The 24,901-nt window shown below is 43.1% G+C and overlaps 1 protein-coding gene across 1 annotated transcript in view; it reads left to right on the top strand.

Moving 5' to 3' along the window:
• Window positions 1-24,901, top strand: part of LOC126191389 (uncharacterized) — a 238,561-nt gene that overhangs the window by 163,176 nt on the left and 50,484 nt on the right. The gene's annotated exons all lie outside the window — the stretch shown is intronic.

Here is a 24,901-nt window from a genome sequence, read left to right as displayed (position 1 = left end):
GAACAGTGATCAAAGTTTTACAAATATTTACTATCAAAAACAGTCTTGACCACAATTTATTTATTACGGTGACCGGTTTCGACCACTACTGTGGTCATCTCCAGTGATTCTCCAGCAGAAGGAGTTCCTTACTCATCGGTCTGAAGATGACCACAGTAGTGGTCGAAACCCGTCACCGTAATAAATAAATTGTGATCAAGACTGTTTTTGATAGTAAATAGTTCTGTGTCTGTTTAGATGGCCGGTCATGGAAATTGCAGCACATGGAGAGGAAATGAGCAATTTTACAGTTTAACAGGAAAAAAAAGCACGAATTAATTTATAGCTGATCTGTAGAGGGCCTGGAATTAGGTACATAGTGCTGCCACTTTTTCTAGGGACAACGATTCAAATACGGGCTTCCATGATTTGTGGCCACCATAGGTTCTTGACGTTCCATAACATCTTTTTCTCTTTACAATGTTACTATGAGCACAACAATGTTCCAGAGTGTCGATATAGATCGTTCCAGTCAACAGTTTGGTTACAGTGTCATGGTTTCTTAATGATGTACAGTGTCAAATGAGCTTCCCGGGTATTCCTCTCGGTATCGCAATGATCCGCATTAGCTGGACAGACCGATAGTTAGGATAGGGAAAGGATGGCACTAGCAAACATGAGACGTGGATGTTGGACTTCACAATAGATCATATAAAGGGCGTTATCCAGATATGAAATGAAATAATGGTCCAAATTGACCCCAGTTCATTAAAAAGCCTTCTGATAACACATATATGAACAAGAATTAAGCACAGCATCTGTTCGAGATCGAAAAATGCAGACAAACTGACCGTTACTAACATGAAACAGATCTAATCTAACAAATATTTTGGCAAAGACCGAACAGAGTAGGTGAATTGGAAAGATCGACATCTACAAATCAGTTATGGAACAATTAACTGGCGCTCGACACACAGTGATCGCCTGATGGCACCAAAAGAACGGAAAACTACTCCGTGCAAACAACATCACTACCCAAGTAACGAATGAGCCCTTGCTCACTCAACAAAAGTGTAGCATCAGCAAAACTGTTTAACAACGGCCCTACAGAAGGTCGATATGTCTCATATACCGCTCACCTAAGCTGTAATTTCTCGCCATACTCTGTATCAGAAGCTCAAGTGCCACCAGCTGCTACACCCTGCAAAGGATTAGCTGCTCATTGTGGCACGTCATTTCTCCATGTCTGTGGATGGAGCGTTCTTATTAACCTCAGAGGAACAAGTGCCTCTCTCAAGATCTCCAGACTAAGCGTTTTACTGAGAATACCGAGACAAACAGTTTCACTTCGAAACTGTCTCCTTTGTCCTCTCTACAAATCCTGTGCTGTCCCCGTGTGCCAATCAAAGGCTCTGCAAAATGCTGGCTAGTTATATCGATGTTAAAAAATAACTGACTTCCCACCTGGCAAAAGTTTTTACAATATTAACCAACTAACTAACTCCCACGTACACAGTTCTTAAACAATTCTCTGTTGCACGCTCACGCTTTAGTTAAGTTTATCACTTTAGCCAATACGTTTGTTTCCCCACCCGAATTTCTCGGAAACTGGTGTGCTGACACTCTCTGCTCTGTTATTTTTTAAGATTAACTAATAGAGGTGTCCGCTTACAACGTTTCAGGTAACAGGATGTTCACCTCGTGTGTACCAGCACACGAATGTAATGTCGACCCATCGCTTTCGCAAAGAGAGGAAAGAAATCATGAACAAAATGTAGCTGCGTTGCTTCTGACGTAACAAAGATTTGTATCTGCGATTGACTTCTCAGTTCACTGCATTCTTCATGGCGACCAGTTGCCGAAGAACGAAGTTCTTTTCAAACGTGTTTTAACCAGATGTCACAGCTTGTAAATGCCAAGATTCTGCACATGCTCAGGTGCCTGTCACGTCGCGTTATACGACTTCTTCGTGTAGCGGTGGAGAGTCCATCTGTGCAAAGTGCATTATGAGAAAAACTGGCGAAAAGTGACTCCCTGGTATCCAATCTAAGCAATACTTGGCCAGTAACCCTGTATCTCCTGCCAGTGGATACTTCCCCCCCCCCCCCGCTCTCACCACTGAAAGCCGACCTGAAACTCATAGGAGTCTTCCCGGGACCCCGAGTCACTGTCGTGTGGCTGTGTGGCTCTCTTTCTTTGCTGGCGCATCATGGCCCCAGTTAAATTACAGAAAAAAGATAGGTAGTTAATACACGAGTAGACAGCTTGATCACTGAGGTTAGTTATTATCAGTATTAAATATTTAAAATAAAAGTACGGTCTTGGTTGCGGGTGCTTTTATTTTCTAATTTCTTGGGTTAAACCGCCCTCGTCGGAAATGGCATATGCTCTGCGTACCAAAGTCCCACGGACGCCACTGCGTTGGTATGGTGGATGACAACTCTTAAAATGCAGATACCGATCTCTGTGCGTCGGCTTTCGGTGAACACTACGTCCCAAAGTACCATCTGGTTTTCTGTGAACTATAACGCCCAAGAATGGAAGAATCCCATCACTTTCAACCTTCATGATAAAAAAACAAACCCGAAGACACTTTCAAACCTTGAATTTTGTGAACAACTCCTTCGTAACACCATTACTCATAAATCCGTCTCCATATAAAAGACGCAATAGACTATGAATCTCGGCGTCGTTGGCTCCTTCCTCAGAACTTAGCGGGATATGTAATAATAACGTCCATTTCAATAGCTTGCTGTATACACACTCACGAACAGAACAGATCTCACTGACACAACGTCACCTACAAAGTCTCCTTCTCCAACCATGAAGCACCATGAAGCTATAAGTATGAATCAACAATAGGAGGTTAATTTCTGAACTGTGCTCATACGTTGATTAGAATTCACATTTTATAAGATTCTAAGATCAAATTTTAAGATTCACCTACGTGAACGACTATCTAATCGGCGTCCTGATTCAGGTCTAAGACTCTAGAATATTTCTAGATGCATTGTGTTAAGGAGGACTACCCACACTGCTTTAACTAGGCAAGCGCGAATGTACTGTATCTTACGCATGTGAATTGCTTCCTTGAGGCACATTTAGAAAAATAAAGATGTATGTGTGTGTGTGTGTGTGTGTGTGTGTGTGTGTGTGTGTGTGTGAATAAATTGATGAGAAAAATGCATCGTGTTACGATGCTTGCGGTGAAACAAAAGACTGCTTTACTTTCTGCCTCAGAACAGCGGTCATTAATTGTGTTGCCACACGACTCGCGGCTGAAACAAGAGGAAACTAAGAAAAAGTACCTACAGTAACGAGCTGTATCGTTATTTATGACGACATAATTCTTCATCTCTTAATTAAAAGTGTAGGCGAGACGTCGGTACACGCTGGAAACAGTACTTCGTCTTGTAGGTCATGAGGAGAGACGGCTAGCGTTAACAATTGAAACTGACAGCTTAAGAAGATCATTGCACTCATAAACTACTATAATACGATGCAATAAGGTGCTTTGTCATTGGGAAATCATAGAGATTGGAAGTACAGATCATATGAACACCTGTTCTAAACACTAGATAAAGTACCTCCCGAATCCCACCTATCCTGTCATCTAAATTAAGTTCTTTTGGAAGGAGTCGGATGAAGTGTTAAGGGAGCTGTATGACGGTAGTTTGCACACACTCGTGAGTATCTACATCTACATTTATACTCCGCAAGCCACCCAACGGTTTGTGGCGGAGGGCACTTTACGTGCCACTGTCATTACCTCCCTTTCCTGTTCCAGTCGCGTATGGTTCGCGGGAAGAACGACTGCCGGAAAGCCTCCGTGCGCGCTCGAATCTCTCTAATTTTACATTCGTGATCTCCTCGGGAGGTATAAGTAGGGGGAAGCAATATATTCGATACCTCATCAAGAAACGCACCCTCTCGAAACCTGGACAGCAAGCTACACCGCGATGCAGAGCGCCTCTCTTGCAGAGTCTGCCACTTGAGTTTGCTAAACATCTCCGTAACGCTATCATGCTGACCAAATAACGCTGTGAAGAAACGCGCCGCTCTTCTTTAGATCTTCTCTATCTCCTCTGTCAACCCGACCCGGTACGGATCCCACACTGATGAGCAATGCTCAAGTATAGGTCGAACGAGTGTTTTGTAAGCCACCTCCTTTGCTGATAGACTACATTTTCTAAGGACTCTCCCAATGAATCTCAACCTGGCACCCGCCTTACCAACAATTAATTTTATATCATCATTCCACTTCAAAACGTTCCGCACGCATACTCCAAGATATTTTACAGAAGTAACTGCAACCAGTGTTTGTTCCGCTATCATATAATCATACAACAAAGGATCCTTCTTTCTATGTATTCGCAATACATTACATTTGTCTATGTTAAGGGTCAGTTGCCACTCCATGCACTAAGTACCTACCCGCTGCAGATCTTCCTGCATTTCGCTGCAATTTTCTAATGCTGCAACCTCTCTGTATACTACAGCATCATCCGCAAAAAGCCGCATCGAAATTCCGACGCTATCTACTAGGTCATTTATATATATTGTGAAAAGCAATGCTCACATAATACTCCCCTGTGGCACGCCAGAAGTTACTTTAACGGCTGTAGACGTCTCTCCATTGTGAACAACATGCTGTGTTCTGAAACTTCTTGGCAGATTAAAACTGTGTGCCCGACCGAGACTCGAACTCGTGACCTTTGCCTTTCGCGGGCAAGTGCTCTACTATCTGAGCTACCGAAGCACGACTCACGCCCGGTCCTCACTGCTTTACTTCTGCCAGTATATCGTCTCCTACCTTCCAAACTTTCCGGAAGCTCTCCTGCGAACCTTGCAGGACTAGACATGGCTTAGCCACAGCCTGGGGGTTGTTTCCAGAATGAGATTTTCACTCTGCAGCCACCTGAAGCTGAGTGAAAAAGAAATTAGATTTACGTAAAAATTAACAGAAATGATTGTTATCACATATTAGAGCCTGAGTTGTTATAAACGTGGGCAGTATGCCTAGGCAATAGCAGAATAGTTCACTGATAAAGAATATTTCTGAAACCGGCATTTTTTATGCCGTTTTCTGTTATGATATTGAGATACCGCCGAGAAGAACGTTGGGCAGTTGTTGTCGAAATCACAGTCAACTTCTGATGGGTTGCTAAAATTACTTGCGAGTTCTTTGCATTTTGTTTATCTGATAATTCATTGCTTTTACATCCTTCTGACAATTGAAGACATGTTCATTATTCAGAATAACAGCAGTATTGACATTTTCAAGCCTAGCATTTAACTGAAGCTGAAGATAGTCCGCATGTAAATAATACTTACAGGACAATAGAACTGACGAGATATGATTCGCATGCAAGAATAACAATAACGGGTCCAGGACTCAGGCCTTTGGCACTCCTGAGAGAACTTGCTACCGGCACGACTTTTCGGTTCCACAGATAACTTCCTACTGTCTGTTTCTCAAGAACCTTTCAAACCACTCGAGCGCTCTGTCTGAACATTTTACCTGGTGCATTTTTGTAAGCAGTACGTCGAAGCTGATGGTATCAAATACTTCTTTTACTGCGAAATGAAAAAAAGTCTAGGTCGCAAAGTTATTTATTTCAGTAACGCTATTCACACTTTAGGGCATCATCAGATTGTCTAGAAAACAGGAAAACAATCCATTAAGAACGAAACAGAGGGAAGGAGAAGGTCTTATCTTGTACAACTACACGAATAAATAAACTGAAATATGAACTAGATCTAGCGGAAAAGTAACAGGATATAAAACCCATCCGTCAGGGAGTCATAAAGAATGAGAGGTGGACGTAATTAAAAGAAAGGAAATGCGACATAAGCCATCCCGCATGTATAAACACTTTTCAAATATGCCCGTACGTTACCTTAATCACACCAGCAAACTTCGTCGTAGCAGCACAGCGTAGGATCACGCTTACAGAAGTATCAACGCCGTAATAGTTGTAGATCCGTTTAGCGCTCTCATAGATAAGACTATGACAGTCTACGAAACACACACAGCGCTAGTCTGGCAAAACATAACCAGATGGGGCGAAAAATGAACAATAAGGAGCTCTACATAAGATATAACACTACTTAAAACAAATAGACTAAAATGTATGCAAAACCATAATAAATAAATAAAATAACAGAAGCATACAAAATTACGTAATATATATATATATATATATATATATATATATATATATATATATATATATATATATATATTATGCTGCCTGAGCATGAAGCAAAATAGGAAAATAGTAAAGTGATGGTTGCTCGATACATAGCGAGTCAAGAACGGCGTAAAGGCCCAGTAATACGCAGTAGGTGGGCTAAAGCTTAAAGGACATGTACAGCACATGCATTCAATAACCAACAAATACAAACACCAAAACACTAGAAACAGGGGTTGTGATAAAATTTGCAGATCACAAACAATGACCTATCCTTAAGTATTAAAATGAAGAAATGTAAATACACAAAAACATATGAAAAAGTAAGCCACACACAATAAAGCAAAGTCCTTATAAACGCCATAGAAGTCTCTCTCATCCCATTATCTCAATATAACAGAAGGGTAATGTTAAAAATAACCCTATCGTATGAAACACTTGAAACGGAAAACAGTGCCTATCAGTACTCCAACATTCTAAAAGCCGTGACGATCTTAGCGGATTGTTTGCTTGTTTTGTAGACAGTCTGACAATGACCCTAAAGGGCGAAATGCGTTGTTGAAATAAATTTACTATGTGATCAAAAGTATCCGGGCACCTGGCTAAAAACGACTTAAAAGTTCGTGGCATCCTCCGTCGGTCATACTGGAATTCTATATGGTGTTGGCCCATCCACTACGCATATCGTTCACCGGACATTCGCCATACCCACACCCTGCCATTGGATCGCCACATCGTGTAACGTGATTCGTCACGCCACACAACGTTTCTCTACTGTTCAATCGTCCAAAGTTTACGCTCCTTACACCAACCGAATCGTCGTTTGGCATTTACCGGCATGATGTGTGACTTATGAGCAGCCGCTCCTCCATGAAATCCAAGTTTTTTCACCTCCCGCCGAACTGACATAGTACTTGCAGTGGATGGTGATGTAGTTTGGAATTCCTGTGTGATGGTCTGGATGAATGTCTGCTTATTACAGATAACGACCCGCTTCAACTGTCGCGGGCTCTGTCAGTCAACAGACTAAGTCGGCCTGTACGCTTTTGTGCTGTACGTATCCCTTCACGCTTCCACTTCACTATCACATCAGAAACAGTAGACCAAGGGATGTTTAGGAGTGTGCAAATCTCGCATAGAGCCGTATGACACAAGAGACACCCAAATCTCTGACCACGTTCGAAGTGGAGCACCCCATTCTGCTCTCTCACGGTGTCTAATGACTACTGAGGTCGCTGATATGGAGTACCTGGCAGTAGGTGGCAGCTCAATGCACCTAACATCAAAAAATTATGTTTTTGGGGGTGTCCGCATACTTATAATCACATAGTGTAACTTTGCAACCCAGACTGTTTTTCAGCTTGAAATAATTCCAAGCGGTGGCAGTCACAGCTGTCCAGAATGGAACGAGGTTAACTCTGCTTTTTTTTTTTACGTCTAGTAATCTACCAATGTAAAAGACTGGCGATTGCCGATGACATATATCAGGTCATTATATTAATCTGTCAATACATTTTACTGGAATAGGTAGTTACTGTGTTTAGTGTGTTGTTTTTGGTCTATGTGTTATACAATTAGACGTACAGAAAGTGTAACTCAGTAACGTTTAAGTTAAAATTCTTGTTTTTCCATATTTGCATAATTGTCTGGATGAATGGGAAATTGTTTCTTAGTTGACTCACAATCTGGAATGAAGGGGAGACTGTTGGAGCCTTGAAAGAATGTGTTCCAAACGCCAATGCAAGGCGACATTCAAATATAACGATACTGCAGGTTTGAAGTGGAAGATGCCAGTCTCCGAGCCTTACAGGTTGCCTCTCTGCCTCGTGAAACGAAAGTCTCTTGGTTCGAGTCATGACTCGCCCAATGTTTTAAATAGGCCGTTATGTCTAGGTTCATCACAGATAAAGAATCAAATATTGTAAAGTGAATATCGCAGGACGCATACCAGAATAAAAATGTTACTAAATAAATTATACTGAAGCTGTTGAAGCAGAATACATTCGATTTAATTCTGACGTGTCGATACTGGCTAAACGGATAGAAGTTTGAAGCCTTTTTATAGTAAAGTAACAGGAAAACGCTGGGATACATGTTTACGAGGAAGCTGCTGTGAGGTGGCCTGTAGAATTTATCCCGGTGTGGTACCGTGTAATCCAGCGTCATTCATCTCGCTACGCTAAGCACATCGACGACGGGAGCCGGAGCGAATGAAAGCCAACCGTTATGTTGTCGCATGTGCGACAGAGAAGCCGTCTGATGGTTTTGTGCGCTTTTGCCTACGCTACCTGAAGTCTAATTTTCCACGCGATTTCCTCCCACGATGAACTTCTCTGTGCAGAACACTCTCCGTTTGAAGTGTATCAGTCAGTCATAAAAGCTTCCCCTGTCGAAATTTACATTCTGTGGCACCTCTGAAAGTGAGTTTCGTCGAATATTAATGTCTAGCGGTCCACGTCGAATGCAACATTTTCCACACGATAGTTAGCACAATAATAACGAATATAATAAACTACTTTATGAATAACCCACTAGTTTTTCATTGAATCATAATGACTTGGACACTTCTATTCTCTCGTCTGTAGAACTTGCTTGTGTGACAAAATACCATCAAACTGGAATCGCTTGTAACTATGAGACTAATAATGTGTAAACAGTGATTGAGACAACAACGAACAGATATGTCTATACATATTTGTGGCGCAGTACACTGAGGTGGTAAAAGTCGTGGCATAGCAATATGTACAGGGTTATTACAAATGATTGAAGCGATTTCACAGCTCTACAATAACTTTATTATTTGAGATATTTTCACAATGCTTTGCACACACATACAAAAACTCAAAAAGTTTTTTTAGGCATTCACAAATGTTCGATATGTGCCCCTTTAGTGATTCGGCAGACATCAAACCGATAATCAGGTTCCTCCCACACTCAGCGCAGCATGTCCCCATCAATGAGTTCGAAAGCATCGTTGATGCGAACTCGCAGTTCTGGCACGTTTCTTGGTAGAGGAGGTTTAAACACTTCACCATTAAGAAAAAATGTTGCTTCATCACTGAAAACAAGTTTCGCACTGAAAGCATCCTCTTCCATGAGCTGTTGCAACCGCGCCAAAAATTCAAAGCGTTTGACTTTGGCATCGGGTGACAGGGCTTGTAGCAATTATAAACGGTAAGGCTTCTGCTTTAGCCTTTTCTGTAAGATTTTCCAAACCGTTGGCTGTGTTACGTTTAGCTCCCTGCTTGCTTTTTAGTCGACTTCCGCGGGCTATGCGTGAAACTTGCCCGCACGCGTTCAACCGTTTCTTCGCTCACTGCAGGCCGACCCGTTGATTTCCCCTTACAGAGGCATCCAGAAGCTTTAAACTGCGCATACCATCGCCGAATGGAGTTAGCAGTTGGTGGATCTTGTTGAACTTCGTCCTGAAGTGTCGTTGCACTACTATGACTGACTGATGTGAGTGCATTTCTAGCACGACATACGCTTTCTCGGCTCCTGTCGCCATTTTGTCTCACTGCGCTCTCGAGCGCTCTGGCTGCAGAAACCTGAAGTGCGGCTTCAGCCGAAGAAAACTTTATGAGTTTTCCTACGTATCTGTAGTGTGTCGTGACCATATGTCAATGAATGGAGCTACAGTGAATTTATGAAATCGCTTCAATCATTTGTAATAGCCCTGTACATATACATACTGCTGCAATATCTGGTACACAAGTTATAAAAGGGCAGTGCATTGGCGGAGCTGTCATTTGTACTCAGTCGATTCATTGAGAAGGTGTGCGACGTTTTTATGGCCGCGAGACGGGGGTTAACAGATTTTGAGCGCAGAGTGGAAGTTGGAGCTAGATGTATGGGACGTTCCGTTTCAGAAATAGTTAGGGAGTTCAGTACTTCGAGACCCACAGTGTCAAGAGTGTGTCAAGAATACCACATTCCAGGCATTACATCTCACTGCCGATAACTCAGTACCCCAAGGCCTCCACTTAACAACCGAGAGCATCGGCATTTGTGTAGAGTCGTCAGTGCTAACAGACAAGCAACACTGTGTGAAATAATTGCAGAAATCGATATGGGTCGCACGGCGAACGTATCCAACGAAATTTTCCGTCAATGGGCTATGGCAGCAGACGACTGACACGAGAACTTTTACTAACAGTAGGACATCGCCTGCAGCACTTTGCCTGTGACCGTGATCATATCTGATGGACTCTGCACGACTTGGAAACCTTAGCCCGGTCAGATGACTCCTCGTTAAAGTTCGTAAGAGCTGCGAATAGGTTTCGAGAGTGATCCAGATCCCACGAAGCTATGGACCCAGGTTGACAACAGAGCACTGTGCAAGCTGGTGGCGGTTCCATTGTGGGGTGGGATGTGTTTACATGAAATGGACTGGGTGTTCTGGTCGAATTGAACTATTCATTGACTGGAAACAGTTTCGGTCGGCTACTTGGAGACTATTTGCAGCCATTCATCGACTTCAGGATCCCAGACAACGATGGATTTTTTGTGAATTACTGTGTGGCTTGCCACCATTGTTCGTGAGTGATTTGAAGAACATTCTGCACAATTCGAGCGAATGATACAGCCAGATCGCCGTTCATGGATCCCATCGAACATTCAAGGGACATAATCGAAAGGTCAGTTCGTGCACAATGCCCTAGACTGGTAACAATTCCGTAATTGTGGACGACAGCACGGCTCAATATTTCTGGAGAGGACTTCCAGCGTCCTTTTGAGTCCATGTCACTTCGAGTTACTGCACTTCACCGGGCAAAAGGACGTCCAGCACGATATTACGAGTTATCCCAAGAATTTTGACACCTTACCTTTTTGCGTGTGACGTTAACGCACCAGTGTAGCTTTGTATGAAGAAATAAATGGGTGCAGGGTGGAAATGCGTTTAGAAGAACATCTTGTGGAGCATTGCTCTGAGAGAATAAAAATATACGCCGGAATATGAGTGAACATCGGTGTTAAATTGAAAGTTAAAAAATACTGAAAGATTTCGTTGCATATGACTCGTAAATATGGCCGTAATTATGGAAAACATAATTCAGACAAAGCTCGATTCGACAGCTCGCGTATGTAGTCCAGCACCGAGTGAGTGAGGGAACTGCGGCAGCGTCGAAAAGGAAACGGAAAAACGGCACAGAGAGATTACGTAGCTTACCCATCGAACAATCTACGGCCAGTGACAGTCCAAGCTTGTGATTTGTGTATTTTCCAACCATTGTATTAAGAGACTGTTAATTAAGTTACACATTAATACGAAAAATGTTACAATTTTATCAAGAAATTTTCTCGAAAAAAGTACGGCCCCGATGCGCATTGCACACAAAGATACTTTTCGTCTTAAGGTCCTTCGTATAGTTCGATACCATAGTATTTCTCTATAAATGTTGATGCAGTTTCTCTTTTACTCTGCACATCTAATTTCTGAGGTTAGAAATATTCGTAGTAGATCTATCCAATTTTTATAACGTTTTAGCGCAAAAGTGTGCAATGATAAACACAAAGCGCTTCCAAATTCAGTAGAATGTTGTAATTCTGTCTTATGCTACTCCGGATTTTTGTCGCGACCTTTGGTGATGGCTTGTACCTGTCTAATTATTACATCACTACACGTCGAAGTGGCCAAACGGCCACTGCTAGTGTTTGACATACCTTTAAATTCTGCTCCTCTTTGCCTTCTACATAGAAGCACTTCCATCTAAATATTTCCATGAACTGATCAAACGATTACATGTGCGCAGCGTCTTGACTGCAAATCATCTACCAATCTCATTTTCCTTCACTGAATGTTCCTTTAGCAGAATCAACACGTTTATGAAGACCATGGCTCAATGATTCCTCGTGATTAATATTCTCGAGCCATTCCTACAATTTGTCAGTATCTAAGGCAACTCCAATTTGCATTATTAACTTTGCTTCTAGTCTTTTATAAAATACCTCCACTATTAATTTTGAGGTGTTAAACTGTTTCTTTATTTTGGTCAGTTGATAATTGAATCACCTATTCACAGACGATTTTGACATACTCTTTACCTATTCACATGCTGCTGCCTTGTTATGTAATAACCTCATAAATATTTTTTGGCATGGAATTATCTACATATTAACTCCTTTATTCACCTTTTCTTCATGGTCTTTTCCCTTCATGTTTCACTTTCACCGTTTCATACAGCACGGCTGATAGGTTCATATAACATCACTTTCTATGTTATGATCAATTTTCTGCCAAATTTCCAGAATTTTGATTTCGACACTCACAGCAGTTCCTGGCGTATTCTACATTTGTTCCTTTCAATCTAACACAGGTTGTTCATAGCCATCTCCTCTGTGAAACCTTTATCCGTGTGCAACGTACTATAAACGTTGTATATGAGCGTGTTCATGGGAAACAAATCGGTGGATTTTATACAACTTGTAGAAAAAACTGCCTCAAGCCATAGGCTTGGTACATTAATAGTGGTAAGTTATCGGGAAAACTATCCACTTCTGAATCGCCTACTACCTCGCTAAATAACGTGTACGTTCTGTACCATACGTTTAGGTTTAAGAAATCTCCAGTACAGTTGAGAGGCTTTTGTATGTAATATCCAGCAGAAAAACATATTATTAATGTCTGTCGTTAAGATAAATTGAGATACCGTAGTTAAAAACTTCGGTTGATTTATATTTATGTACAGTATTTGTACTGCATAAATAAACTGACCAGGTAGTCGAGTCACTTCCATCAAATAGCCTCGACAGACAATGTGACTATCGCTCCGGACCCTCACAGATATCGAGTAAGAAAAAATTTTCTTGAATATCACATGCAATTTCTTACTGTTTTGTAATCGTAGCTCAAAGTGTAAGAGCAGCCCAGACTACCACACCTGGTTTTCGGCAGGATGGCGGTCAACAGCCAGGTTGGTAACCCATCGCTGTTCGAGTCCTCTCCAGACAGGTCATCGCTTCATTTCGAAGCGGGACTCATCACTGAAGACAGTTTTACTACATCAATGAGATCCCAGGCCGAAGACGTATCTGGAGACACCCCGGACAGCGGAGGGGGACCACACTAACTGTAGCCTCCATACGCCCCAGCTGCTGGGAGTAATGGTCTGAGGTGCCACTTCATTTCATGACAGGAAGAACTCTGATCGTCATCAGCGGCACATTTAGAGCACAGTGCTATGTCGACGATATTCTACGCCCTGTTTTGTTGCCCTTCAAAAATGGTTCAAATGGCTCTGAGCGCTATGGGACTTAACATCTGTGGTCATCAGTCCCCTAGAACTTAGAACTACTTAAACCTAACCAACCTAAGGACATCACACACATCCATGCCCGAGGCAGGATTCGAACCTGCGACCGTAGCAGTCGCGCGATTCCGGACTGAGCGCCTAGAACCGCGAGACCACCGCGTCCGGCCGGTTGCCCTTCAATGCACACCATCCTGGCCGTACATTTCAGCGACAATTACCGCCCACACAGGATGAGAGTTTCTACTGCTTGTCTTCGTGCTTGCCGAACCCTACCTTGGCCAGCACGATCTCTGGGTTTTCTCCCCAATTGAGAACATTTGGAGCATGATGGGCAGGGCCCTGCAAACAGCTCGGGATTTTGACGATCTAACGCGCCAGTTGTACATAATTTGCACGATATGCCTCAGGAGGCAATCCAACAACTCTATCAACCAGAGTAAGAGTACCTGCTTGCATAGGGGCCAGGTATGGACCCATGAGTGAATTGCCTGCACAGTTTGTGAAGCTACACTCCTGAAAATTGAAATAAGAACACCGTGAATTCATTGTCCCAGGAAGGGGAAACTTTATTGACACATTCCTGGGGTCAGATACATCACATGATCACACTGACAGAACCACAGGCACATAGACACAGGCAACAGAGCGTGCACAATGTCAGCACTAGTACAGTGTATATCCACCTTTCGCAGCAATGCAGGCTGCTATTCTCCCATGGAGACGATCGTAGAGATGCTGGATGTAGTCCTGTGGAACGGCTTGCCATGCCATTTCCACCTGGCGCCTCAGTTGGACCAGCGTTCGTGCTGGACGTGCAGACCGCGTGAGACGACGCTTCATCCAGTCCCAAACATGCTCAATGGGGGACAGATCTGGAGATCTTGCTGGCCAGGGTAGTTGACTTACACCTTCTAGAGCACGTTGGGTGGCACGGGATACATGCGGACGTGCATTGTCCTGTTGGAACAGCAAGTTCCCTTGCCGGTCTAGGAATGGTAGAACGATGGGTTCGATGACGATTTGGATGTACCGTGCACTATTCAGTGTCCCCTCGACGATCACCAGTGGTGTACGGCCAGTGTAGGAGATCGCTCCCCACACCATGATGCCGGGTGTTGGCCCTGTGTGCCTCGGTCGTATGCAGTCCTGATTGTGGCGCTCACCTGCACGGCGCCAAACACGCATACGACCATCATTGGCACCAAGGCAGAAGCGACTCTCATCGCTGAAGACGACACGTCTCCATTCGTCCCTCCATTCACGCCTGTCGCGACACCACTGGAGGCGGGCTGCACGATGTTGGGGCGTGAGCGGAAGACGGCCTAACGGTGTGCGGGACCGTAGCCCAGCTTCATGGAGACGGTTGCGAATGGTCCTCGCCGATACCCCAGGAGCAACAGTGTCCCTAATTTGCTGGGAAGTGGCGGTGCGGTCCCCTACGGCACTGCGTAGGATCCTACGGTCTTGGCGTGCATCCGTGCGTCGCTGCGGTCCGGTCCCAGGTCGACGGGCACGTGCACCTTCCGCCGACCACTGGCGACAACATCGATGTACTGTGGAGACCTCACGCCCCACGTGTTGAGCAATTCGGCGGTACGTCCACCCGGCCTCCCGCATGCCCACTATACGCCCTCGCTCAAAGTCCGTCAACTGCACATACGGTTCACGTCCACGCTGTCGCGGCATGCTAACAGTGTTAAAGACTGCGATGAAGCTCCGTATGCCACGGCAAACTGGCTGACACTGACGGCGGCGGTGCACAAATGCTGCGCAGCTAGCGCCATTCGACGGCCAACACCGCGGTTCCTGGTGTGTCCGCTGTGCCGTGCGTGTGATCATTGCTTGTACAGCCCTCTCGCAGTGTCCGGACCAAGTATGGTGGGTCTGACACACCGGTGTCAATGTGTTCTTTTTTCCATTTCCAGGAGTGTATTTCTCTTGAATAAATCATCCAGTTCTTCTGAAATTGTAATTGTTTGTTTCTCTGTGCACGTACATCACGTCTACCGATTTCGGTCCCATTCGGATAATTTCTCGTGGAACATCTGTATTCATTTTCTTAGTTTTTTTTTTCCTTTTTTAACAGTAGCAAGATTACAGTTCCGACATTACGAGAAAGGATCCCACAAACATTCGCCACACAGCAACAATTGTAGCAAAACACATGTCCCAAATACGTTTTATTAGTTTCAAACACAGAACAATGCCTTTTATGCAGAGCACACGAAATGTTTCAACAGACCTGTTCTTCCAGAGTCATAAAATAAATTTCAAATCGAACTGTTATGTCCTTTTACTACTGAATGAAAGTAATGTCTGTTTGCGCAGGCTTCTTGTCTGCATAACCGTGAGGGGTAGCCATGCGGTCTAAGGCGCCTTACGACGGTTCGCCCACCTCTCCCCATTGTGGGTTCGAGTACTCCCTTGGGCATGGTTGTGTGTGTGTTGTCCTTAGCGTAACTTAGTGTAAGTTCGATTATGTAGTGTGTCAGCCTAGTGACCGATGAGCTCAGCAGTTTGGTCCCATAGAACTTACGACAAATTTCCAAAAATTTTTCTTGCTGCACAAAGGATTGGAAACATTTTCTTGACTTATCGTCCGACATTTCGTTATACACCGTCGTATACAACGTACTTTTCCTCGTATGAGTCTGTGGAACTAGCACGACACTTTAATTTTTGTCAGACAGTAATAGGGAAATATGAATTTTCATCAAATTTCTTAGGTTATCGTCAGCTGGCACATGTATATTATGAAATGCGCAAAAATAGGTCACGGCGATTTTTAATACAGTAGATACAGCATTTCGTCCGTGATAGATATCCGATATGACAACGTGAAGATGTACGTATTTCAATTAACATCTGAACTTAATATTCGTGTAATTTGATGTACAGAGTGGCCAGAAACAGGCTCACAAGGGAACATCCCCATCGCACCCCCCTCAGATTTAGTTATAAGTGGGCACAGTGGATAGGCCTTGAAAAACTTAACACAGATCAATCGAGAAAACAGGAAGAAGTTGTGTGGAAGTATGAAAAAATAAGCAAAATATACAAACTGGGTCGTCCATGAGTAAGATAGGCAATTTTAAGGGCAACGTGAGGCGAGGAGCTCCGTGGTCCCGTGGTTAGCGTGAACAGCTGCGGAACAAGAGGTCCTTGGTTCAAATCTTCCCTTGATAGAAAATTTTAACTTTTTATTTTCAGTTTATGTGAAAAACTCTTATGTTTTCATCACTTTTTTTGGAGTGATTATTACATCCACAAGGAAACCTAAAGCGGGCAAGGTAGAAGGAACTTTTCACCCAGTCGCCAAGTATACTAGTTAGGTGGGTCGACAACATATTCCTGTCATGTGACGCACATGCTGTCACCAGTGTCGTATACAAAATATCAGATGTGTTTTCCTGTGGAGGAATCGGTTGACCTATGACCTTGCGATCAAATATTTTCGGTTCCCATTGGAGAGGCACGTCCTTTCGTCAACTAATCACGGTTTTGCGGTGCGGTCGCAAAACACAGACACTAAACTTATTACAGTGAACAGAGACGTCAATAAACGAATGGACAGATCATAACTTTGCGAAAATAAAGAAAGCAAAATTTTCAGTGGAGGGCAGTTTTGAACCAAGAACCTCTCGTTCTGCAGCTGTTCACGCTAACCACGGGACCACGGCGCTCCTTGCCTCACATTGCCCTTAATATTGCCTATCTTACACATGGACGACCCAGTTTGTATATTTTGCTTATTTTTTCATAGTTCCACACAACTTCTTCCTGTTTTCTCGATTGATCTGTGTTCAGTTTTTCAAGGCCTATCCATTGTGCCAACTTATAACTAAATCTGAGGGGGGTGCGATGGGGATGTTCCCCTGTCAGAAGCTTTTAAGGTCGTGCTGAGAAATAACCGTTAAGAAAATATCGATACATTGTTCCATTTACAAGTTAATAGCACTGAAGTTAACCAACCTGGCTGTCGCACGCGCAAATTAAGCGGCTACCAGAGATGGTGCAGTCAAACGTGTTCTTCGATTAGTTTCGTAAAACAGAACAAACGCCCAACAACAGTACCGGCCGGCCGCCGTGTCGTCTTCAGCCCACAGGCGTCACCGGATGCGGACATGGAGGGACACGTGGTCAGCACACCGCTCTCCCGCACGTTATCAGTTTTCGTGACCGGAGGCACTACTCCTCAGTCAAGTCGCTCCTCAACTGACCTCACAAGGGCTGACTTCACACCGCTTGCCACCAGCCCGGATGGTTACCCAACTGACAATAATTGTACTGGAAGGCCGCTTGAAAATCCGCGCGCAACTGCCTGATTGATTAACTTAAATCCAAATTAACTCGTAAAAGGCCCATATTTTCGAATTTTTTCCTTAACAGTTATTTCCCAGCACAACCTACCCTGAACCCTGCACCACACTTCCAACCTTCCAGGATATTTCTAACAACCCTATATAGAACCATTACAATATAATTTTCCATGGTAATGCGAAATTGTTCACTTCTCATGAAAAATTTAAGGTGCTATGTAGTTCTGTTTCTACTGCATCAATTTGTGAATAAACTTCAGTGTAACTTCTGACACCAATCAATGTAGCCTTTTCTTTGGAACACTCTCAGATACTGCGAGACACTTAGATTCCTCAGTTTTCTTTTCGTAATGGGTAGTAAAAGCATTCGTGGTTCTTTTGGGTTCTACTCCGTTAATCACGAAGTATTTTATAATGAAGCTCTCGTTTTACGTATACGCTATTTTTCTCTTCTCATCGTTTTGGCTATGTCCGTACTCGGAAGTTATTATGAGAGGAATTTTGTAAGCAAAGTCAATTTCTTAGTAACAAGAAAATATTGTAAAATCATTAAAATATGTTTTTGAAACTTCCTGGCAGATTAAAACTGTGTGCCGGACCGAGACTCGAACTCGGGTTCTTTGGTTTTCGCGGGCAAGTGCTCCACCAACTTTTTTTTTTCACGCAAATGATATATATTTACAGATCTAATATTGCATAAAAAAAGACACACAATCATTGCAGCATGTTTCTCATACATAGATGTTCCACACAGGTCAATATGTTATGACTAATGTCACAGAAAGTATAAATACAACAGGCACAAGCATGTGCCAGGAAAGTAATTATTCACAAATTAAGTATTGCTTGCTTGAACTGTTCTCATTCTCTTAAAAGAAGGCTAAGAAATCATATAATCAACAGAAGCAGCTTCCAATAGAAAATAGGTATCACTTGCAAATATTGCATCTAATAGTTTGGAAACACAACATAGTGCAAATAATATCTGTCGATTCACTTCTGAAAGCAGCACAAACAAGTGTGTCGCCACATCTTTGGGGTGCAGCAACCAGTCCATATTTATTCTGTTTTTTGTTCGTTTGCTGCTTGGTTCACTGCTCTGAGACTTTGAGTCTTCAGAAAAACCGAGATGAGCAGAGAAGTCTGTGGGCCCTTGAGAATCACTAACAACAGAAAAAATATGTGTTAGAATCTTCACAGTTGGAATTTGAGGAATCCAGGGCTGCTTTCAGTGAAGCTGTGTTCTTCTTGTTGTGGTCTTTCATCTTCTTTTTCTGTTCACTACTGGAAACTGGAACCCATTTGTAGGTTTTCATAGTTGTGTCTCCTAGAGTCACCCATTTCTTTTCCAATGTCGAACTTTGTCGACGACTTGCATGACACGTTTAATGTCATCTTTAGCTCGGCTTCGGGTTTCAGCTCTTACGGATCTCGACATCATTTTGGAAAATGATGCTCAAAATCTAATGTCGGCTGTGTCAGATTGCATTTGTATCACCGCTTCTACCCTGGCTTCAGCAGACTACAACCAACACTGTCCGACTGAGCTACCCAAGCACAACTCACGCCCCCATCCTTACAGTTTCATATTAGCGCAAACTCCGCTGCAGAGTGAAAATCTCATTGTGGAAACATCCCCAAGCCATATCTCCGCAATATCCTTTCTTTCAGGAGTGCTAGTCCTGCAAGGTTCGCAGGAGAGATTCTGTAAAGTTTAAAAGCAAGGAGACGAGGTACTGGCGGAAGTAAAGCTGTGAGGACGTGCCCTGAGTCGTGCTTGGGTAGCTCAGTTGGTAGAGCACTTGCCCGCGAAAGCAAAGGTCCCGAGTTCGAGTCTCGGTCCGGCACACAGTTGTAATCTGCCAGGAAGTTTCGTATCAGCGCACACTCCGCTGCAGAGAGAAAATCTCATCCTGAAAATATGTTTTTGTCCATATTGTACATTCTTGTATCCAGTTTTCTACCTAACTTCTACTGCAGTTCAAACATTTGCCATACCGCTCAGAAATTATTGAACTCCGACGTCAAACCTGCCGCCAATGAAGAAATCCAGTGCATGACTGAAGTTTCCGTCCGCCGCTCGTGGTCTCGCGGTAGCGTTCTCGCTTCCCGAGCACGGGGTCCCGGGTTCGATTCCCGGCGGGGTCAGGGATTTTCACCTGCCTCGAGATGATTGGGTGTTTGTGTTGTCCTCATCATTTCATCCTCATCCAGGAAAGTGGCGAAATTGGACTGAGCAAAGGTTGGGAAATTGTACGGGCGCTGATAACCACGCAGTTGAGCGCCCCACAAAACCAAACATCATCATCATCATCTGAAGTTTTCACTTCTTCGTCCCCGTTGAACATCGACCGCCAAGGAACTGCTTTAAGCAGCGAAACAAAGAAAAATTGTGGGTACCAGGTATGGACTGTAACTGGATGATCCAGTTCATCCCGTTTGGAAACCTTAATAAGATCTTATGTTTGTGCAGAAACTTGCGGCCTTGCATTGTCGTGGAGCAGCATCACAGTGGGAGACAGTAGACCACGCCACTTGTTTTGTATCGCACACTAGAGTTTTTGCACTCAAGAATCGAATTACAAATCGTATCTTACTGTCGGCGGGGGACTTAGTTTTCTTAATCAAAATAAACACATTCAAGACGGTTACAAGTTGTATAGTACAAAAAAATTGTACTGACACACAGACCATTAAGCGCGCGCACACACACACACACACACACACACACACGCACACACACACACACACACACAAACACGCGAGCGCGCGCTTTCGCAGACCCTAGTCGGAAAATATAAATACTGACAGAGCGAGAGTAGAAGCTTCCACCACTACCACATCAAAAGACAAATGCATCCCTCTATACCCGGCCGAAACACACGAAATAGCTAGACGATAGTGGCTCTTCTCAACGCGGAAACGTTTAGTGCAGTGAATGTGTTGTATGCTGAAAACCCAACACATGTTCGTGGAAGAATAGGAAGAGTGAAGTAAACGACAAAAAAACAGTGAGTAACGATTAGAGTTAAAACTAGTTATAGTAGTAAATGAAGCATGTGAGTTGTTCATGATCTTAGGAAACACACTTGTAAGAGGGAAAAACCATATTGTTGCAGAGACTACTGAAGAATCTTTCGAATTAAGCAAAGTGCGTCTGGTCTTAATAAGACTTTCACTGCAGTTGCAAAAGACGATAATTACCCTATACAAGTTCTACATGTGAAACTGCGGGAAAAAAATGGCCGAAAACCAAAGAAGACTGCATGTTCAGCTCTTTTACACCGAACTCAAATAACGGTATCGGAGGAGACAATAGAACAATACTGCGGGAAGCCACAAAGTTTTCTATTCATGGCGCAATGAGAATTATGTATTGTTTGCATTGAAAAGTACCCATTGTGACCGGAGCTGTCCTCAAAAGTGGGGTAGTAAGATAACGTATCATAGCGTCAGGTTAAAGCTACAGCAAGTACAAGTTTGTGGTAGTTTTTTTCAGTGAGATATCAATACCACCGCGCTCTATCCCCACACTCTGAATTCCAAATGGCGTGTATAGTCTGTTCCACAATGCAACAGGCATCTGTGCGCCTTTTTCACGGATTCTCTAACAAGCGGCCACGGAAAAAGCATTCCACTATACTCGTAATCATTGCGAATTCACAATAGGAAACGTATTTTTTCTGCAGAAGTAAAACCAACAAATAATATATAGGATGGATTGAAACAGTCTGAAAAGCTTGTAAGGATGTTGCAGGGTAGGTTGCTCTCAGAAATAATTGTTAAAAAAATTCTATACGCTGCTGCATTGAAGTTAGCCATTCAAGCCGTTGCGCGCGAAAATTGAAACGGCCCGCTAGAGAAAATTAGAGCCAGTTGCTTTTGCAGCGAATATGCTAGCGCACGACACAGTTGAGCCTTCTTTACTACCGCCCCAAGTCCAGTTTTTGTATCGCTCTCTTGCTCGCATTCAGGAAGCCAATCTAAGAACTCGTTTGGTGAACGGTCACTGTCAGGTCGCTTGAATTTGCGCGAGAACGGCCTGATTGACTGATTTCAATGTTGATTAACTCGGAAACGGTGCAACGTAACGAATTTTCTCTTAACAATTATTTCTCAGCACAGATTACCCTACAAACACCCTTACAAGTTTTCATACTGTTCCTGACCACCCTATCACTCTGCATATTGTTCATTTCTGAATCAGCAGCCGTCACATTTTAGAACAACTGTTGTAACTCACACCCATCACCTGAGGTGGAACTGCAGTTGTTATGTCCTTCTTAAAACTAACAGCAAAGGAAGCCACCAAAATTTAATTATAGTGTGTCACGCAGCTTTAACATCTGTATCAGCTCATAAACAAGTTTTGTTGATTCCGTCTATTACTGAATAAGACAGCATTTGTCAGCTAGAAACTTATTTAATAGGAAAAACATATTTTTCCTTCAGCTGTGTTATTTATTCCATTGTTTAAATTATACTCCGTTTTATTTCGGATTCTTCCCTGTTCACATACCAAGACGTTCTCTAAAAACCATAAAAGAGCAAAGTATCGACGAATTCTGGAATAAAACCGGCAAGTGACAGAAGCACCACCAATTTCTCTATCTTGTAGCCACCTTCATCCCACTTACACAAATACTACTTATGCAGTATTACTGGCGTAGTCTCGCGGTTCTTTTCTGGGTGTCTACGCTGACTGAAATATTGTTGATAGCATTCTTAAACTGCATTGCATCATTTGCTCCCTTCGTGAACAGATGCAACAATTTCACTCTCAATATATATATATTGAAACGTCCCCTTTTTTTGAATTGTATACGAGACTGTGCTTAACCTGACACACAATATTTTTAGCGCAACGCAATCTGACTTTCAAAAATCCCTACAAAAGAATGGCCCTGACTAAATTAACCTATACGTTTCACAAATCACTTACCTCACAAAAATCTTCGTTACTCGAACTACTGCAATACAGCGAGCGCTACTACTGCCAGCTAAATAAGAGATTCAAACTACGGAAGGCACTAACTACTGATAGGCATAGTTAGCAAATGAAAGATGTTAATAGAGAACAAACAATGTATTTACCTTAATAGTGTTGAAAAACCATAATATACATGTTCATCACATCCAGTCTTACAAATTTCAAAACTCCGCCATCTCTCTCCCCACATCCACCACTGCTGGCGGCTCACCTCCAACTGCGCAACGCTACGCGCTGTTCACGTCCAGCTGCCCAACACTACTATGGCAGACAACAATGCAAACTAGCCACAGACTGCACACAGCACAGCCAGTGATTTTCATACAGAGAGCTACGTAACGTTGCCAATAAGAAAACATAAACAGCCTACTTACATATCTTCTTCAAAACGTCGAATGACTTTGCTGTGGGTTTGCTCTGTTGTGGCCCATTACCTGTCAGCATGTCAAGAGTCAACACTGTCTTTCCGTTGGAAGGACAACACTACTTCTTCAAAACTGCATGGAAATCCACTACTTCCGTGTCCATTGTCTTTTACTGCTCAGACTTTGAGAAAAGAAACGGCAGTTTTATGTGATGAATGATCAGGACTGTCTTTATGGACTGTGAGAAAATTTTAACTTTTGACCAACATTGTATTAATAAGTGTGTGCATTTGGTATCTTTCTTACTGTAATTATGAAAATTTTTTTCAAATCTGTATTGGCCAGTGCCCAAAACAATTTGTAAAATTTTTTGTGGGGAGCATGGAGGCTATGTATGTAGGCTGTTTAGGCTTTCTTATTGGTAACGCCACGTAGCGCTCTGTATGAAAATCACTGACTGTGCTGTGTGCAGTCTGTGGCTAGTTTGCATTGTTGTCTGCCATTGTAGTGTTGGGCAGCTGGATGTGAACAGCGCGTAGCGTTGCGCAGTTGGAGGTGAGCCGCCAGCAGTGGTGGATGTGGGGAGAGAGATGGCGGAGTTTGGAAATTTGTAAGACTGGATGTGATGAACATGTATATTATGGTTTTTCAACACTATTAAGGTAAATACATTGTTTGTTCTCTATTAACATCTTTCATTTGCTAACTATGCCTATCAGTAGTTAGTGCCTTCTGTAGTTTGAATCTCTTATTTAGCTGACAGTAGTAGCGCTCGCTGTATTGCAGTAGTTCGAGTAACGAAGATTTTTGTGAGGTAAGTGATTTGTGAAACGTGTAGGTTAATTTAGTCAGGGCCATTCTTTTGTAGGGATTTTTGAAAGTCAGATTGCGTTGCGCTAAAAATATTGTGTGTCAGATTAAGCACAGTCTCGTATACAATTCTTAAAAAGGGGACGTTTCAATATATATACAGGGTTATTACAAATGACTGAAGCGATTTCACAGCTCTACAATAACTTTATTATTTGGGATATTTTCACAATGCTTTGCACACACATACAAAAACTCAAAAAGTTTTTTTGGGCATCCACAAATGTTCGATATGTGCCCCTTTAGTGATTCGGCAGACATCAAGCCGATAATCAAGTTCCTCCCACACTCAGCGCAGCATGTCCCCATCAATGAGTTCTAAAGCATCGATGATGGGAGCCCGCAGTTCTGGCACGTTTCTTGGTAGAGGAGGTTTAAACACTGAATCTTTCACGTAACCCCACAGAAAGAAATCGCATGGGGTTAAGTCAGGAGAGCGTGGAGGCCATGACATGAATTGCTGATCATGATCTCCACCACGACCGATCCTTCGGTTTAAGAAATGCCAAACATCATGATGGAAGTGCGGTGGAGCACCATCTTGTTGAAAGATGAAGTCGGCGCTGTCGGTCTCCAGTTGTGGCATGAGCCAATTTTCCAGCATGTCCAGATACACGTGTCCTGTAACGTTTTTTTCGCAGAAGAAAAAGGGGCCGTAAACTTTAAACCGTGAGACTGCACAAAACACGTTAACTTTTGGTGAATTGCGAATTTGCTGCACGAATGCGTGAGGATTCTCTACCGCCCAGATTCGCACATTGTGTCTGTTCACTTCACCATTAAGAAAAAATGTTGCTTCATCACTGAAAACAAGTTTCGCACTGAACGAATCCTCTTCCATGAGCTGTTGCAACCGCGCCGAAAATTCAAGGCGTTTGACTTTGTCATCGGGTGTCAGGGCTTGTAGCAATTGTAGACGGTAAGGCTTCTG

The sequence above is a fragment of the Schistocerca cancellata genome, chromosome 6 (assembly GCF_023864275.1).
Source record: "Schistocerca cancellata isolate TAMUIC-IGC-003103 chromosome 6, iqSchCanc2.1, whole genome shotgun sequence".
NCBI classification, from domain to species: Eukaryota; Metazoa; Arthropoda; class Insecta; order Orthoptera; family Acrididae; genus Schistocerca; species Schistocerca cancellata.
Note: the sequence above shows the minus strand (reverse complement) of the source record. Positions and strands in the feature narration are given on the sequence as shown.